A 19,224-nucleotide genomic window follows, 5' to 3' on the forward strand; every position below is an offset into this window, starting at 1 on the left:
ATGTGTGTCCAGCCATGTATGTATTTGCTTTTATGTCCTTTCAAGAAAACTACATGATGTGGCCGGTATCAGGAGGGAGGATAGTTTCCACTGGGTCAGGAAATCACACTTAGGCTGTCACTGCTATGACGGATTCCTCTGGTCTTGATATCTGAGCTTTGTTAAGGGATGAGGACCCTGTCACATCTTTTCTTTTTCTTTTTAGGTGGAGACACAGAATTGCCCTGGTATACTCAGAATTTCTAAAAGACCCGAATGGGGATCAGTTTCTCATTTGTGCTTACTAGTTGTGTTATTTTTTAAAAAGACATAACAAAACTAAACAGAAACAAGCAAAAAGATTTTTCTATCAATAAATCATAAGATCTTAGCTTTGTATCTAGAAGAATCTTAGAGGCCATCTTTCCAATCCTCACATTTTTACTGGTGAAGAAACTGAGGCCCAATCTTTGAAGCAAAAGAAATATAATATTCTGAGAAAGCATGCATTGAATATTTATTTTTTTCATCATTGGAGGTCTCATTTTCTTACTTAGCCAATATTCATTGCCTAATTCCTATGTTATCTATTTTGCTCATCATTCTTAGTAATATGTAATACTTGGTAATATCCGAACTTAGTAATATCTGAGTCCTGACCAAAATACTGTAATAGCTTCTGAAAGGTGATCAAACTGATAGGGGTCTAATAAAAATCTTAACACTGCTAGAGTTAAACTTTCTGTAAGCTTATCAAGTAATCCATTTGGCAGAGGAGTATGTCTGTTAAAATTGGCTCTTTGTAGATACACTTGGCAAATATCACTGGGCACAAGGAGGTTATAGAAATAATTTCTTTGATAGTAAAGTTGAATGAACATATGCTTTGTATGTCTTTTGGTAATAAAAATAATGATGCTTCCCAAGATAGGGCACCTGTTATTTAAAAATTTATATTTCCCTTTAAGGCGATAGAGAATAAAGGCTTAAATTGGGCCTTTGTGTTCCTAGAAAAGCCAGTGTACATTTTGTATACTGTGGATTACCAGTACTCTCTTAAACAAGTAAGGATGATACCTTTAAAAAGGTCACATAGAGAGATAAGCCAAAGCGCAAATAAAGGCTGCATTTTAAAATTTCAAGATCATTTTTAAAGTTGGTAAAAAAAATTAGCCAATCAAATTTATTAATAGATAATACATATAGTTTTTAAAAATTAACACATTACACTTATTTGCTTTGTATATGTGCATGAATTGCAACCAGCTGGTTGAGTCAACTCCTTTTTCTGTTATCTCCAAGCATCATAATCTTGTCCCATCTTTTGAGTGTGCTTTCCACCTCTAATGCTCCCCAGAACTCCCATAGTAATTTGTTCTTTTTTTGAGGGGGGGCCACTTATCATAATCTACTTTGTAATATAACTACTTGCACATTGTCTAATACTTCCTTTTAGATTGTCAGCTTCTTGACAGCAGACTGCTTTCTTTATCTCTGTATCCCTCAGAGTCTAATGCAAAGGTAGTTTGGATAGTTGAATTTGGAGTCAAGGAGACCTGTGTTGGAGACCTACCTTTGACACTAACTGCATGATCCTGGAAGAGTCACTTAAGTACTCTAAGCCTCATCTGTAAAATGAGAATAGTCACACCTCTCCCCCACTCCACTTCATAGTTCTGTGTGCCTCAGTGAGAATGTATTTAGAAAGATCATTCAAACTTAAAGTGCTAAGAAATGTCATTGAACTTTTTACTGAATAATACATTTTTTTGGCTTTTCAAAAATACTGATAATTTTGGCATTGGTGACAGCTATAGCTATAACATACCTAAAGTTAGAGAAGGCATTTAAATATATGCTTGGTCAGTATACATGGCCATAACTGACAACTGAGACCTACAGGAGGATTTTATAATTTTGTTTTCTAGTGGACCAGCTTAGTAGCCATAATGCTAGCATAAAAGAATGGATTAATGGCAACAATAAAAATAGAATTTACCTCTCAATGGCATGGAATGAGTTGATAGTATAAATTGGAGCAGTAACCTAAGCTTTCAAGCTAAGTATTTCCTGATCAAAATTCTTTGACATTTTAAAATGTGAAGTGTGTCAAATGACCAAAACGATTAGAAATATAACCACTTCCAAAAGCATATGGCCAATCGGCATTCATTCCATTTAGCAGACACCAAAAACCAGAATTGATTTTGACTATCAACAGTAATCTATAATTATTTCTTATGCAAATATGAAGCACACTAAATGCAATTTAAGGTCTGCTCATGGACTTGATTGTGTTCTTTATTATAAATGTTCTAGCATCATCACGTTATATGCATAATTTTAGAGTTGAAATTAATTAGAGATTATTTGAAAGATGAGAAAATTGAGGCCAAGATCAGGGTTCTTAACTTGGGATCAGTAAAGCTGATTAAACAATATTTGGATAGATGTATTTCAATATAATTGGTTTCCTTTTTATAATTATTTTGTTTAATGTATTTAAAAAATATTATTCTGAGGAGTATAGGCTCCATCAGACTCCTAAAGGGATCTATGATCAAGAAAATCCTTAGGTTAAGATTAAGCGATTTGCTCGATGATGATGATGATGACGATGATGATGATGATGGCTAACATTTATATGGTGCTTCATTGTTTGCCAAATACTTTACATGTATTATCTTATTAGTGGCTGAACCAGGACAAGGACCTAGGCTTCCTGACTCCTAGTCCAGAGCTCTTTGTACTATAGGATGATAGCATCAAAAAGCATTTGCTATTGCCTATGTATTGCATTACTCTGCGTGAGCCAGCATCCATACTATCTATCCTTCTGAAGTGCAATTTCAGTCATGCTGATATCCAAGAAAGGTGAGAATCACAAAAAAAACTGCCAGAACTTAATGCTCCAAAGAACTACACCGATGTTTTAAGAGCAATAGTCAAGTCAGCTTAGTGATGTGATGTAAATGGGATAAAACACAATAATGGAGGGGGTGGAGTAGCTGGGATAATTAGGCCTGAAATCATATTCCCACATCCTCTTGTCTAGTTGCCTTTATGACTAACGTTAGGGACAATCTGTATGTAGCCAGCACGGCTTCCACAAAGGAGAATGTATTTTTGGCTTCTCCCAAGATCCTAATGGATTTTTTTAAATAAGAATTATATAAAAAGCACACACAAAATGTTACGTCTTCACTCTTGGTCCTAAAGGATGATAAGAGGGATGTTATAATTCATTAGTGAGATCGCAGAAGCAACAACTGTTAAGAAGATAATAGAATATTGAACTTACATTGCCCCCTTGCTTCCAAACAGGAGTCAAAGGAAGCATGATTTGATATGTTTTTTCTTAAAACATTCTTGCAAAGTTGGGGGTGTCAGATACCAGTTTATGTTTGGGGAAACTTGAAGTAGTGAAATGTAAATCAGATGGCTTTGTCATCTTCTAAGAAAAACAAAAATAGTTTGTAACATCATTTCTCTTGAAGACATTCCCTAGCAAAAAAAGAGTAATATAATTGACAGCCCTTCAAAATATCTAAAGATCAAATTAGAATTTATTCAGAGAAAAAATTAACAAGTCATGTGCACACACTCTTCCACCTCCTCTTCAGAGATATACCCTACTTCTGTGTTTCAAAAGATCTGTGATTTATTTCATCACTGTGTGTATACTGTAGCAAACTGATTCCAACCTTCCATAGGTATCTTAGTAAATAGTTGCATGCCTTACCATGATCACAAAAACTCATCACCTGGTGACAAACATTTACTAATGATCTTCCCATTTAAACAAATGCAATATGTTTCTTGGCCTGTAATCAGTTTTTCTACCTTGTTATGACCTACTAGAGGTTTTGCTAGCCTGGCATGTATTTCAAGAAGCCAGTGTCTTTATCTCTGTACTGTGATCAGACATGAGAATAGGGGGTACCTAGGTGTTACTGCATTATTTTCCCTGAGTAATGTTGCAAATTAAAATCTTATACCATCTGGAATCCATTTCCAGTTTTCCTATTTTAGACACCATCAGTACTCATGTTGATTCATCAACTGTTTCCTATGCATAGTAAGGGCTGTTGACTTTTAAAGTCAAAAGGTTCAGCCCCTTTTGTTTTACAGATGAGGAAAAATGAATCCCAGAGAAATGAAGTAACTTAGTTAATAATGAACTAATTAACTAATGAACAATTAATTAATAAATGAATTAATGACTAAGCTGTCCCTACGATGTAGGTTTTCTGGGTCTTGCTCCAATATTTTTTCCATTACAAGGTGCTGGTTGATCATTAAGCTCCTTCTGGAATGTCAAACGTTGATTCTATATCTGAAATGTCATATATATCATACACCATTCAAATAGCTTGGAAATAGTTAAAGGAAATATGCTTTCATGATGATCATACTTTTCACCACACCTTTCATCACACACATGATGATCACACCTTTGACCTATTTGATGTTCTCTAGCACATGATCAAGGAGAAGGGACACAATTTGAAGACTTTCTTGGAAGTAATATTGAAAAAGTAACTATTTCAAAAAGAAAAATTTATGAGCGGTAGAGGAAGAGGGCATGATGTTTCTAGTACCACCTAGAAACTTTTTTTTCCCTTTCTGGGATTGAAAAAAGCTCTAGCAAGGAACTGACAAATCTCTGAGTTTGAGTATGCCCGTAGTTAAGCTTTTAGCGTGCTGAAGCCACTGTACCTCCTTAGTGCCTATGCCACAAAGCACTGTTACAGAAGATATCATATTGTATTGAAGTCTTCATGGTACTTTGGGTTTAAGGACAAATCCATAGCTAATTCTCCACTATGGGAATTTACATTAGAGACTGATATTTACTGATCTGCCCTTGCTGATATAGTAAGCATTCCTAGAAGTTACAATTGCTTCAATTTTAGAAAATATAGATGACCTCCTTTCCATACTTTACTGTATTAGATGACAGAGAGAAAAAAAAGTAAATAAGATACATTCCTTGATCTCATGGAGATCATAGTCCAACAGGAGGATGCGAAACATATGAAAACCAGTATAAAGCAAATTAATATATGATCTGTGTAGAAGAGGTGCAGACCATGTATGAAGAGAGGTTTTCAGGGCAAGGATCATTGCAGTGGGGGAGGAGGGAAGGAATCAGAGCAAAGCTTTATGAAAGAGGTAGCATTTTGGCTGGGTCTTCAAAAAGTAGAAATGAGAGAGAATGGGGCATTGTAGGAAAAGGAAACTGTGAGCCATAGCATAGAAGGATGTGAGTGCTTTACACAGTACAGCTTCCTTCAGGAATTAACACAAACTTTCCTTTTTGCGGGAGACCTTTTCCAAGATCCCCAGTTAGTAGCATCTTCCTCTTTCAAAATATCTTTCATCTGCTCTTATCTTCTAACAGTCTGTGTAAATGCTACTAGAATCAAAACTTGTTTAGGGAAGGGACTGTTTTGGCTTTTTCTATATTTCATGCTAAACACAATGCCTGGTACATAGAAATCACTTAATAGATGCTTATTGATTGGTTGATTGATTGAACAGTGAATTCTTCAGTTTGACTAAAATATAGAATATGTGTAAAGCAATGATGTGAAATAAGACTGAAAAGGTAGACTGGTAGCATTTTGTATTGGACATTAAATACAAAGTAGGGGAATTTTTCTGTGAGAAACGATCCTTAGAGCTTGCCTTGTTTTCCCAGTTAAGATTGTCCCTGATTTTTTTTCAAAGAGACTATCTTCTATCTCTCTAACTCTCCCCTCCTCAACCCCACCCCAAACCATAATACCTAGGAGGACTTTGAGTACAGTAGGAGTTCATTAGATATCATTTAACTGTTGGGTTTGGCCCAAGATAGTGGACTGCCTGCTCTGAATCTAATAGGTTCAATAACTAACAAATCAAAAAGATTCCCTGGTACTCATTCACCTCAATAGATATTTATTAAGCATCTATTATGTGCAATCACTGTAATGGTCCCTATCTTCAAAGACTTTGCATTCTTCTGGGGGAGGCTGATGTAACACGTACAGAAATAAATTGAATAAAGAATAAAGTGACGAAGGAGACAACAGTAACAGCTGGAAAGATCAAGGAATATTTTTCTTGGGGGCATCTGTTCATCTCGCCAGCACCATCAGGACCCTCTAAAGACCAACTAAGTAGGCTAGTTCATATTCACATGCATATGTATAAAATGATATATAATATATACATGTGTGTATGTGTACATATATGTATATGTGTGTGTATCTTGATGCTAAGGACAAAAAATATATACACACACATACACATACATGTGTGTATGTGTGTGTATGTATATATGCTTTTTGTCCTTAGCATATATATACATATATATGTATATATACACACATATACATGCATATATTTATCATATATATTTCCCCCTTGATTTTAGGATCAAGGCATACAAAAGAATGTCAGATTAAATCCAAACAGTAAATATTTTTTGAATACTTACTATGTGGATCCCCAAGCATTTAGAGAAAAATGAAAGGCAGATTGTAAAGATGCTATTATTCCTTTAGTAGTCTATAACTATCTCTCCTCAAAACCTATAAGGGAAGGAAGCAGCATCCTGAAGTGTCCTAACTTTGGGAAAAACTAGTTATGATAGTTAAGCAGTTATGAACCAATTGAGGGCTACCAGTGCTACGAATGTTTCTAAAAGCCCATTCTGAGGAAGTAGTGACAAATCTAGGTAAATTTTTTTTTTATGGATTTCATAGCTAGTTCATATAAGGCCCTCAAGTCAGAGGGGGAAGAAGGGAAGGGGAAGACAATAAGAATTAAAATTGTATCCACCATGTGCCAGGTACTATGCTAAGTGCTTTAGAAATATTACCTTCCTTGATCCTCATAATCCTTCGAGGTAGGTGCTATTATAAAACTCATTTTACAGTTGAGGAAACTGAGACAGAAGTTGTGACTTGCCCAGGGTCACAGAGCAAGTAAGTACCTGAGACTGGATTTGGATTTGAACGGAGATATAATAGGCCTTGAGAAGGACAAAATGGAAATGGTGATATTGAGCCACTATCAGCAATATATCATGAATGTTTTTTGTCTAATAGCGGGCAGAAAAATATTCAGGAAGGAGAGTTAGGTTGGCATATTACTAAACTCAGAGATTTAGGAAGACTCAGGTTTGACATATAACAGATACTACTTTGGGACCCAGGGACAGTCACTTAACTTCTCTTGGCCTTAGTTTCCTTTTTTCTAAAATGGGGATATTATTATTTACCTATTAGAGTATTTACCTCACATGATTTTTGTAAGGGCCAAATGGAATAATGTGTAAATTATTTGTAAACATTAAATGCTACATTAATATGAAACACAAGGTGTTCCAAAAATCTTAGTGGTTTTAAGGTTTAATGACTTAAGCGCATTTAATAGTTTAAAACCTTACTATGACTTGTAGCATATATTATATGATATCTTTATCTCACTCTCATCTTTTCTGATGTAGTTCAGATAGAAATAGTCCTGTAACAAACCACTATTCTGCTATTATTTTAATGCATAATGTTATGTGGGCTATTGCACAGTGGATACTATATCTGCTTTTTATAGCTAAAGAAAAGATTTAAAGAAATAGAGTGGTGAATCAGTGGAATAGGTTAGGTACGCAAGACCCAGTAGTCAATGACTATGGCAGTCTACTGTTTGATAAAGCCAAAGACTCCAACTTCTGAGATAAATCCTCATTATTTGACAAAAATAGCTAGGAAAACTGGAAAATGATATGGTAGAAACTAGGTATACACCAACCTTACACTGTACACCAAAATAAAGTCAAAATGGATACTCATTTTAGATATAAAGGCTGATACTCTAAGCAAACTAGGAGATCAAGGAATAGTTTACCTGTCAGATTTATGGAGAATGGAAGAATTTACGACCAAAGAAGAGACAGAAAACATTATGAAATGCAAAATGGATAATTTTTATTACATTAAATTGAAAAGTTTTTACACAAACAAAGCCAATGCAACCAAGATTAGAAGGGAAGCAAAAAACTGGGAATTTTTAAGATCAGTGTCTCTGATAAAGGCCTCATTTCTAAAATATATAGAGAATTGAGTCAAATTTGTTAGAATACAAGTCATTCCCCCAACCGATAAAGGATCAAAGGATATGAACAAGCAGTTTTCAGAGGAAGAAATGAAAGCTATCTATAGTAATATAAAAAATGTTCTATATAACTATTGATTAGAGAAATGCAAATCGAAACAACTCTGAGGTACCACATCACACCTATCAGATTGGCCAAAATGACAAAACAATAAAAAGATAAATGTTATGGAAGATGTGGGAAAATTAGAACATTAATGTATTGTTGATGGAGTTGTGAACTAATCCAACCATCCTGGAGAGCAATTTGAAACTGTGCCCAAAGGGCTATAAAAATGTGCATACCCTTTGACCCAGTAATACCACATCTTGGTCTATTTCCCAAAGACATCATACAAATGGGAAAAGGAGCCACACGCACAAAAATATTCATAGTAACCTTTTTTTGGTAGCCAAGAATTGGAAATGGAGGGGATGCCTATCAATTGGAGAATGGCTGAGCAAGTTGTGGCATATGAATGTAGGGAATACTATTGTGCTATAAGAAATGTTGAGCAGGAGGACTTCAGAAAAACCTGGAAAGACTTATATGAACCGAAGCTGAGTCAAGCAAGCAGAACCAGGAGAACAGTGTATGTAGTAACAGCAACATTGTGCAATGACTAACTTTGATAGATTTATCTCTTAGCAATGCAAGGATCTCAGACGACTCTAAAAGACTCATGGCAGGAAATGTCCACATTCAGAAGAACTATGTACTCTGAATGCAGATCAAAGCATATTATTTGCTATCTCTCTCTCTCTCTCTCTCTCTCTCTCTCTCTCTCTCTCTCTCTCTCTCTCTCCCTCTCTCTCTCCTCTCTCTCTCTCTCTCTCTCTTCTTTCATGTGGTTTCTCCCATTGGTTCTAATTCTTCTTCGCATATTACATGGTTTCTTAGGGTGGAGGGAGGGGAGAGATGGGGAGAAAATTTGGAACTCATAATCTTATGGAAGTGAATGTTGAAAACCAAAAATAAATAAATAAATGTTTAAAAAAAAAGAAAAGCTTTAGCTTCTGTCAGTTCACTCAGTACAACTCTAGTAGTACATGATACCACAAGGATTCTACATACCCTATCCTGTTCTCAATATAATTTTCATCTCTTCTTCTAGGTCTCCATATTTATAAATATTTTATTTAAGGGATTAAGTGTTTGGTAGTACAATAACTATTTAAAATGTTCATCTGTTTTTATGAATCAATATGTCTGGGGTGATGGTGAACGATAGTTCTGTCTGTGATAATTATCCAGTTTCAATTTAAGCTGTTGGCTGAATCTGTATTTGTAGTATAAAGATTTTTCATCTATTAGTCCATGAAAAATGGCAAGTTCTTGATGCTTCATTCTAGCTACCAGGTAATATCTTGCTAAATATTCAATAGATATCAATTTTTGTAGCCTGTTGTGATATGTTACACAGTGTCTACCGTTTCTTTGCATATTTTACATCAATCACTACATTCACATTTCTTAAGGATACCTTTTGTCATTTTAATGGTGATGATGATGATGGTGGTGGTGGTACTGATGATAATAGCTATGGTAGTGATGCATCTATATTATCTCATCTTTTTATCTTTGTGTTTGAGCCAAGTGATGTTAACTAGACTATTTGGGAGTTGAATTCATGAGCTTGGTCTTATTAGTATCATGGTCTTTATTTTAATACCAAGAAAGTTCCACTATTTGAAAGTTCTATTGGGGTGCAATAAATATTTATGTCTCTCATGTCCCCCTTATCCTCCTCTTCATGTTGAAAGATTTTTAATATGTGTTTGAAGAACCATTGACTTTATTCATATCTAATACTCACAGGTGATACTGATACTTAGACCCTCCAGATGGCAGGATTGATATCTGAGCACTGAATCACACTATCAGAAGATTAGAAGATAATAGAGTTAGACCTGGAAGGAAACCTAGAGACAATCATCTCAGTTTACAGATGAGAAAACTGAGACCCAGAGATATTAAGTTACTTACCCAGGGTCATAAAACTCATAAGTGGTTGCAGTTGTCTCTGACTTCAAGTCCACATTTCTGTCCACTACACCACTTTACCTATATGCTTTATATCAGGCAATGTAACATAGTGGAAAGATTTCAGTATTAGGAGTCAGAAAACTTGGCCTCTAACCCTTATTCAGTGACTGACTTGTTGGGTAACCTTAAATGGGTCATTTTTCCTCTCTGGGATATAATGACTTCATCTGTAAAATGAGAATTTTGACTTTGATGACTTCCAAATTCTCTTCCAATGCTAATACTCTTTGGGTAACTAGGAAGATTTTTGTACATGGCATTTTATTTTTCTGAAACATATCTTTCCTTCATCATGGGGCTTTCCTTTCATAGTGGTATCATATGGTTCTCATAGTAGACGTTCCCACAGAAGCTTTCTTATCCATTCCACTACTGAGGAGAATTCTTTCTAGGACTAGGTCACATTTTCATGGATACAAGTTCAATTATTGGGACTTTCCTTTCAATTTTACCATTCTTTATTATGTGTTAGTTTTGGATTAAGGCAGCATATTGGTAAGAATTGCCCAATTAAAGTCAGCTTGTAGTTTTCCAGTGTCTCTCCCACAAAATGATGCAACATAAGTGATACTTATGCTGTATTGATTAGTCAATTGACTTCAAGGAGGTTGCTCCATCTTGGTAAAGCATGACAAAGCTGCTATAAGAATGAACAAAGCTGAAGAAGAGAGATAATTGGGTCTGAAAATCCCAGAATCTAAAACAGCAACTTCCTCACATTTATTACTGGAAATTACAGATTGTTGCCTCGCTGGAACCTTTATTAATATTATAGTATTGTGGTTTCAACTAGTATTTTCCAAGGCTATTTTCTGATTTTCTTCAAGAAGCTTGTTGGGCAGAATTAATCATTATATAAATCTGCACTTGCACAATGGTGGTATATGGGACAGTGGGTGGGTTGGATTTATGAAATGTTTAAGACCTGCCAAGCCTTAGAGATCCAAGATAGCTCCTTTATACTTTGTACCCATGGATCAAAAAAAAGAAGGTTTTAGGATGGCTTAGGAACATGGATGCAGCTAGTCCTGAGAAGACTGATCAGGTGCTATGATGATGCCATTTGATAAGCATACATGTAAAGAAAAAAAAATCTCTGTACTGAATTCTAATTCCAGAGCCAAGTAAAAGGGGAAGAGATTTTCCCCATTCCCCAGATACCAAGATCTAAAATGAAATGTTTAGACCACGTTTGATCTCTGCCTTGTTGTTCCCCTGGCCAATCCATCAACCAGAAACAAAGCTGTCAGCTAGGCTAGGCAGCAGTGCCTTTGGTTTGCAGACCTTTTGTACTTATTCCCTGGTTGACTGACATCAAGCCAGCTAGTGAAAACCCTACACTTGAGTAGAGCTATCTGTCAGGGCTTTGGAGTAATAGGTGAGCATGCTCAGTGAAGACCTCCTTTGTCCATCCTGGGGTCAAACAATCCACTGGTGATCAATTTAGAAAAAAACCCTCATATGCTATTCAGTTTATAAGACTTAATTATACATTCTATGCCTACCAGACAAGAAATATCTTTCTTTTCTTCCCCCTACACCCAAATGTAATTAGCCCCTGTGGCTGTTTTGCCCAAGAAATCTATATAACTCAAACAGGCTGTCAGTTGTCAATAGGACCTGGTGCTGTATTGAGCCCTTCCAACATTAAACTAACACTCTAAAATCCTTGCGATGGTTTTCCATAAATCTAATACATGAGTTCTTTTTATTGAGAAGTAATATCAGAAATTAAACCTTATAAGTATCCAGAAGCAATTATAAAATGAGGAGATTATAGTGGCAATATTGTAAATGGAAACTCACTTAAATGTCAAAGTACTTGCCATAAAATGCAGCAATAATGATGCTAAACACAATACATTGAGTTTTCAAATATTAATACCTTTATTTTTTTTTCTATTAGGCACAATGAGGTTCAAACAGCCATCACCAAACTGATTGGGAAAATAATAATATCATTACCATCATCTGCTGGTGAGAGCACTAATGGTTCTGTCATTCTGTCCTGCAGGCAGATCACTTAGGAACTGAGCTGAATTCAAACATAAATCCCTAGAGGTAAAACGACAGGACATTACAAGGCTCAGAGCTCAGAGCATAATTGTAGACCTGCATGCTAATAAGCCCGACTTTTAAAGATACCAGTCATAACAAGAATGGTAATAAACAGCAAATTAATTTTTTTTAGCCTGCATGGAATTCTCTTGACCATAAATTATTACCAGGATTGACACATTTTGTTTTTCCTAGCTGGTTGAACACTACGATGAACCCAAATATCCATTCCTCTCTGTAAACAGTTGGGTTCAATGAGTATGGATAACTTGGCTTCAACTCAATCCTGAACGTACCACGTTTGCATGGAAGCTAGATTACATATAGGTATAATGCTGTGCTATGTCTTATGGAGTATGGATCCTAAACATTTCTTTGTTGGTGTGGGCACTTTCTCTACCAATTATATGACTTAGTAGACACTTTCAGGAATTGCTTTGAGTGAAATTTCATCACCCTGCAGCCCATCTGGTGATGAAATTCTGTCATTGGCTGGCTAGAGTTGTCCTCAGATCACAGACCTGTCACAGACCTGAAAAAGAAGTAAATGGCATAGCCCCTGTTCTTAAAGAAATGAAAGTCTAGTTGAGAGGATGACTTAAGATTTATGCATATAAAACAAATAGAATAAGACAAGATGCAGTTAAGGAGCAAACCTTTGCTATGGAAAGCTGTTAGGTGTTGATCCCATATTCAAAGTAAACCATTTCAGACTAGGAAAAAAAGTATGGAAAGTAGAGATGCTGTGGGCTTTACTCTTTGGGATTTCTTAGGTGGGAAAGAATCAAACAATGCTCATTGAAGAGGTCTCTGTGCCATGTTTTAGCTACAGAGTCATAGAATGTTAGAGCTGGAAAAGAACTTTAGTGTATGATTGGATTAAAGGCCTTTTAGGTGGTAGCCTCTTCTGTTTCATAAGTCCATTTTTACCCTCATATCTGCACATACTATTCCCACAAAAATTGGGCCCTAGGCTTAGAGATCAACTCATTTCACAGATGAAACAACTGAGTTCCAAAGAATGAAAGCAATAGCCAAAATTCCAATGATACAAAATGGCAGCAGCCCTATTCAAGTCCAAATCTCCAGATTTTAAATTCATTTTTCTTTCTCCTCTATCATGTTGTTTCTTTGTGCTTCTTTCCTGGGTGAGAGATTCTACAAACCCAATACAAGCAGAGTCAAAACAGCTCCCCCACCCTTGTTTTAAGTATTTCATTTTCCTTTGGTCTTAAATCAGTGAGTTTATAATCACTCAGAAGTTATCATTGGGAGAATAAAGAGAGGGCATCCTACAGAAAAAGAAAAACTGGAAGAGACGTGAACTTCTCTAGATCCCGTTGTCCTTACATGAGAAATATGGGAGTTAGATTAGATGATCTGAAAAGTCCCTTCCTTCTTTAAATCTATGTTGTTTTGGTCAGAGCCCAGGCCAAGTACTTATTATTTCTCATTAGATCACATTCAAATTGCCATTAAATCACATTGAAATTAAGTGAAGAGAAGTTTTAAGGTAGAGAAAGGAGAAAGTTTCGATTTGCCATGAATACTTCATAAATATATCAAAACAAGATAATCTCCTTCTTTTGGTGGAGCACACAATTCCTCTTCTGCTATGAGGCCAGATACCAAGGGCGTTCCTGGACAGTAAGAAGAGGCAGGGGAGTAATGGAGCCTATGGCAAAGCCTAAGGCTGTGTTTTTCATAAGTGGGTGCATATGTTTAGAGGGCTTTGTGGGAAACTTTATTGCCATGATCAATAGACCTTACAGGTACATTTTAAAATGAAGTTTTAAAAGTGGAATTTAGTTTGCATAAGAATAGCCTTTCTATTGTGTAAAAATATTGCATGTTAATTAACCCAGAACCTCAAAAGGAAGTTGCAGATTATTTTATGATAAGGTATCCACACCCATCAGATCAAAATATGCAAATAAAATGCTTTTTCATAAACTCCCCTGTTTATCTCCCCAAGAGTTAACAAATCTCATTTACCACCTACTTAGAGCAAAACCAGAGAGAAACAGGTTTTCATTCACTTTTATATATATTTTAGGAGTTAATCTGGGAACAATTAAAGTAGGTGATGGGAAACAGTCTCAGCTTTATTTGCTCTTGTTGTCATGGAGAAGCTTTCATTGTCATTTGCTTCACTGGTTCAAGGGACAGTGGCTAAATGTAGGTACAGGTAGGTATCGGCATATAACTTCCAGGAACAGGAAGCGCTGTCTGAATTGAGAAATGGGAGAAAAAGCATGGCTTAGTGCAACATGATAAAATAGGTGAAATCCCCTTGGCCCCACCACTCCTTTCTTTGACCTTTCCTCTTTTTTTGAACAAGTCATTGAGTCTCAGTTTTCTAACTTATAAAAAGAGAATGATAATGCTTGTACTTTTTGTCTTACAAACTCTTTGTAAGGATCAAATGAGATAATGTACTTAAAATGCTTTATAAACATCAAAGTGATATAGAAATACTATTATCATTTTTGTTCCACATTGCCCTATCCCTCAGTCAGATGATCTGTATTTTCTTGTGCGCAGAAATTTTTTTTTTTTGATAAATTCATTCATTACTGGGTGGATTTTTCCATCTGAGTGTCCTGTCAACACTTTAAACTCAACATGACTGAAACTATACTTGTCTTTCCCCCCAAAAGATCTGTCTTCTCCTCCCATACATGTTATTGATTGGTTTTACCATTCTTCCAATTACCCAGACTAGAAGCCTCAGGTCATCTTTAGCTCTTCCTTTTCGTTAATCCCTATATATAATTAATATGTCTGCCATCATTACCACCACACTAATTCAGGCTTTCTATCACAGTGCAAGCAGATAGTAGACCCACTAATAAATGCTTGTTCAATGAGTAATGAATAAATGACCCTTCACCTGGACTCTTTCTATTCTCTTTCTGTCCTTCTATTCTATGTGCCAGAGGTGGAAAACTCCACACCTACAAAAACTCCTGGGTTTGATCAGAAACAGATTAAAATGTAAATGAGACATATTTAACAAAACAGATAAAAATACAATTAGGGAATATTAATTTGTTGTTTTTTAGATCAAAAAATGGCCTACAGGTATTTGTTCCTAATTTGAATTTGACATATTGTAGCATCAGATTAATGATCTTAAAGATCCTAATATTGTTATATTAGAACAATTCTTTAGTCCCCAAATGGAGAAATAATGAACTATAACACTAGGGTAAAAATGCTTCTGTGATGTCCATCTACACTGCGAAAAATTTTTTCCCAAAAAGAATTTTGGAGATAATCTAATCCAGATACTGTGTAGTTGAGGAAACTGAGGCCCAGAGAGGTAAAGTGATTTGCCCATGGTTGTGCCGTGCATAAGTGGCAACATCAAGATTCAATATGGCAGAGAAAGTGGCAGAGCTCAGGTCTCTGGCTTCAATGTTCTACATATTGTGTCTCATTGTGTCACTTCATTGCACAAAGACTTTCAGTTGCTCCCCATTGCTCACCATATCTCAACTGCTTAGATTGTATTTCAAGAATATATAGAATGATTTCACACCTTTTTTCCCATCCTGATCTTCCATTATTTCCCTTCATGTATGCCTGATTTATCGACACAACTCACCACTCACCATTTCTCAAATATGTTTTCCCTGTTTCCTGACTCCCCTTCCTTCCCTTGTCCTTTTCAGATCTTGCTCATTTCTTTCTGTCTGAATACTCTGCTAACAGTTTTCCTCATCCCAATCCTGCCTATCCTTTAAGGCCTAGCACATACAAAAATGTGCCACTTATCCTGTGTAGACTTTATTCTATATTTAAAAGAGTGTCTACAGTAATCTGAATTTGACAATCAAGTCTGCTAGAAATCTCAACTAATATACATTTGATTAGAAATTCTCTTTTAGAATTGGCTCAATTTTTTCAGTAGAAGCTCTTTTTGGGACTATTACGTCTTTGTGTCTCATGTCTAGCACTTTGCTTAGAATGTAGAAGACACATGAAAAATGCTTGTGGAATTGAATTATCTGGAAGAGACAATATCAAAGGAGGAAACAAAACAAAACAACTAAAACTAAAAAACACATCTCTGGAGTTTGAGATTAGAGTGGATGGTTCCAAGTTTATTCCCTCTTTAAGTGTATTAGGTATAATTATACATGTTTTCTCTACCATTAGAACGTGACCTTCTTGAGGGTAGGCTATATGAGCTTTTTCTTTGTATCTCCAGCATTTAGCATAATACCTGGTACACTGCAAGTGCTTAATAAATATATTTTAGTTGATTAATTAACTCTCCTTATTAGTGGATTACCTGACTCCATCCCTCAAGGGCTCACATAGGTATTTTCTGTTATCTATTTTTTGTATAGAGAGGCTGATCTCTGAGAAATAATTTCAGCGCCTAGAAGAAGAAAAATTTTTGGAGTGTGGATTGACATCGTAGATGTATTTTTACTCTAGTGTTATAGTTCATTATTTCTCTATTTGGGGACTAAAGAATTGTTCTAATATAGTAAAATTCTGGATTGATTGTTGGAAGAACTAGTTTCTAATTATTCCACCACTACAAACCAAACATAAAGGGAGAAAGAGTCAAAGTTCCTATTTCTATCTCAAGAATAACTGGAATATAAGATAGCATGGATCGAGGTTAAGGCTCTAGGAAAAGAGAGGGACACAACTGGAAGGCATCAACATAGAAGGCCCATAGATAGCAGGAAAAGAAGGGAAAGAGCCATCGAGTAAGTCACTTAAACTCTCAGTCTTCAATTTTTCCATCTATTTAATGAGGTTTTTGGGCTAAATGCCATCTAAATTATTTTCTATATTAAACATGCTAATTTTCAGTGATTAATTCATTTGAAACTGCTTTAAAGCCTACTTTAGCAACTCCTAGAAAACACATAATGGAAAAATATGTAATAATTGTTCCTGCCTTTTTTCAATTATCTGCATAATTAACATTTGATGAAGAATTTCTAATAGTAAGTATCACATCTTAGTCATATATGAGTAAATTGGAGAAGGACATTGTTTTTCCCTGTTTACTTTGGCTAGATTACATGGAAAATGGATTAGGAATACTGAAAATATGGCAACCCTGGCATTATTTTTTTTCCTTTGTCCAAACCTGTGATTTCATCTATGAGGAGAATATGTATTGCGGAAAAGAACTCTTTCTAACAGTATAGGTAGATGGCTCATCTCCTTGTTTTAATTTTAGAGATTTTCCTAGGAAAGTAAATGGTTAAGTGATTTGCCCATGGGCACATAGAGTGTGTCACAAGCAGAAGTCTTCCTGACTTCAAGGTCAGTGTTCTGTTATGCCATGCTAGCTTTCCAACATTAGATATCTTGAATTAAATATTTGCTCCATCTGAGTACAGTGGCACATGCCTGCAAATCACTGGGAAATCCCTTGAGTTTAGGAGTTCTGACCTGCAGAACTAAAGCCATTTGAGGCTCTCTCTACTCTAATTCAAGTGCAAATGTGGTGAGACCCTGGGAAGGAAAGGGTGCCTAAAGAGGGGCAAACTGACCCAGGTTGAAAAAATGGAGAAGGTAGAATCTTTTCTGCTGATGTATAGTGGGATTGGTAGATGATAAGAGATTATTACACCTCTCTCGGGTAGGGGAGGGAGACCAGTCTTTAAATATAAAACAAAAAAACCCGATGAACAGATTAAAAAAGAAGAAAGTATTCATTAATTGTTCATAGGACTTAGACCTGAAAGGGTACTTAGCAATCATATAGTCTAACCCTCCATTTTACAGATGAGACCCAGAGGGGTTAAGCGATTTCTCCAAATAGTAAAGTAGCAGAACTGGGATTTGAGCCCAGATTCTTTGATTCCAAATCCAGTAATATTTGCACTATGTACTAGCTACTAGTTGTTCTTTGACAACACTATAATAAAGAAATCCACAAAACATGCCTTGTAGAATACACCATTTTCCAAGATGAAATTATGTTCTGTAGTTTAAACTGGGCACTTTTAATATAGTATTTTTAAAAAATTATATGACTCTTATTCAGATGAGAAAAGTAGTTGATGTGCGTTCAGATTACCTACTTTTAATAATGCTTTTAAAATCTATAATAGCTATTACTGACTCAGTAGTACAATGACAATTTGCAAAGCCCCATTGACTTCAATGAAAGTGCAAAAAAAATGGTTCAAGTTATCCGAGAGTCTAATATAAGGAAGTTTGAAAAAGAAAGGATTTTCCTCACTTCGGCTAGGAGAAGAAAGGGCATATAGTAAAATACGAGAATGTTGCCCATCCTGTATCCCCAACCTCTTGGATACCGCTATAAACTAAACACAAAGGGAGAGAGAGTCAAAGCTCCTACATATTCCTCAAGAATAACAGGGATATAAAACAGAATGGGAGGAGGTTAAGGCCCTAGGATAAGATAGAGACACAGCTACACAAGGCTTGTGCACATAGACGGCAGGAAAAGGAGAGGGAGAGGTTAGAGGTTAGCTCTCCATGCAGAGTCTGAATTGTCTTTTCATTCGTTTGCTTTTTGATAAATGAATGGAAGAGTCTGTGCCTTTATATGTTGTTTGATCTTGAAGTAGTCACTTTTTATTTTGAAAATTCATTATATTTTGCCTTATTCTTCTTTGTCCCTATTACATCTTAATTTGTATCATACTTATTTGTGCACATGCTGTGTCCTAGCCCAATATCTTTCTTCCAGAAGGCAGGCACTTAGGAATTGTTTGTTGCGTTCAACTAAATGTTTATTGAGTAGGCTTAGGAAAAAATTGGAGAAACAATGGCTATCCCGCCCTGACCAGTGATGTAATATCCTACTTAATGTCCAGATTGGCTTAATGGAGTTTATATGACCTTGCCCAGAGGTCCCTTAGGATCATAGATTCAGGACCAGAAGGCACCGTAGAGGTCATTTGCCCAAATTGCTTATCACACACCTGAGTGAGAGTGATCTGCTAACGTCTTCACAATGTTCTAGGGAAAGCCTACATTGTTCCTTGAGT

The 19,224-nt window shown here is 35.8% G+C and overlaps 1 long non-coding RNA gene across 1 annotated transcript in view; it reads right to left on the reverse strand.

Moving 5' to 3' along the window:
- Positions 1-14,250: 14,250 nt before the first annotated feature.
- Positions 14,251-19,224, reverse strand: part of LOC140520992 (uncharacterized) — a 38,284-nt gene continuing 33,310 nt past the window's right edge. The window contains exon 2 of the long non-coding RNA XR_011972748.1: positions 14,251-14,455. This is a non-coding gene — a long non-coding RNA (uncharacterized lncRNA). The remainder of the gene's footprint in view (positions 14,456-19,224) is intronic.

The sequence above is a fragment of the Notamacropus eugenii genome, chromosome 1, assembly GCF_028372415.1.
Source record: "Notamacropus eugenii isolate mMacEug1 chromosome 1, mMacEug1.pri_v2, whole genome shotgun sequence".
NCBI classification, from domain to species: Eukaryota; Metazoa; Chordata; class Mammalia; order Diprotodontia; family Macropodidae; genus Notamacropus; species Notamacropus eugenii.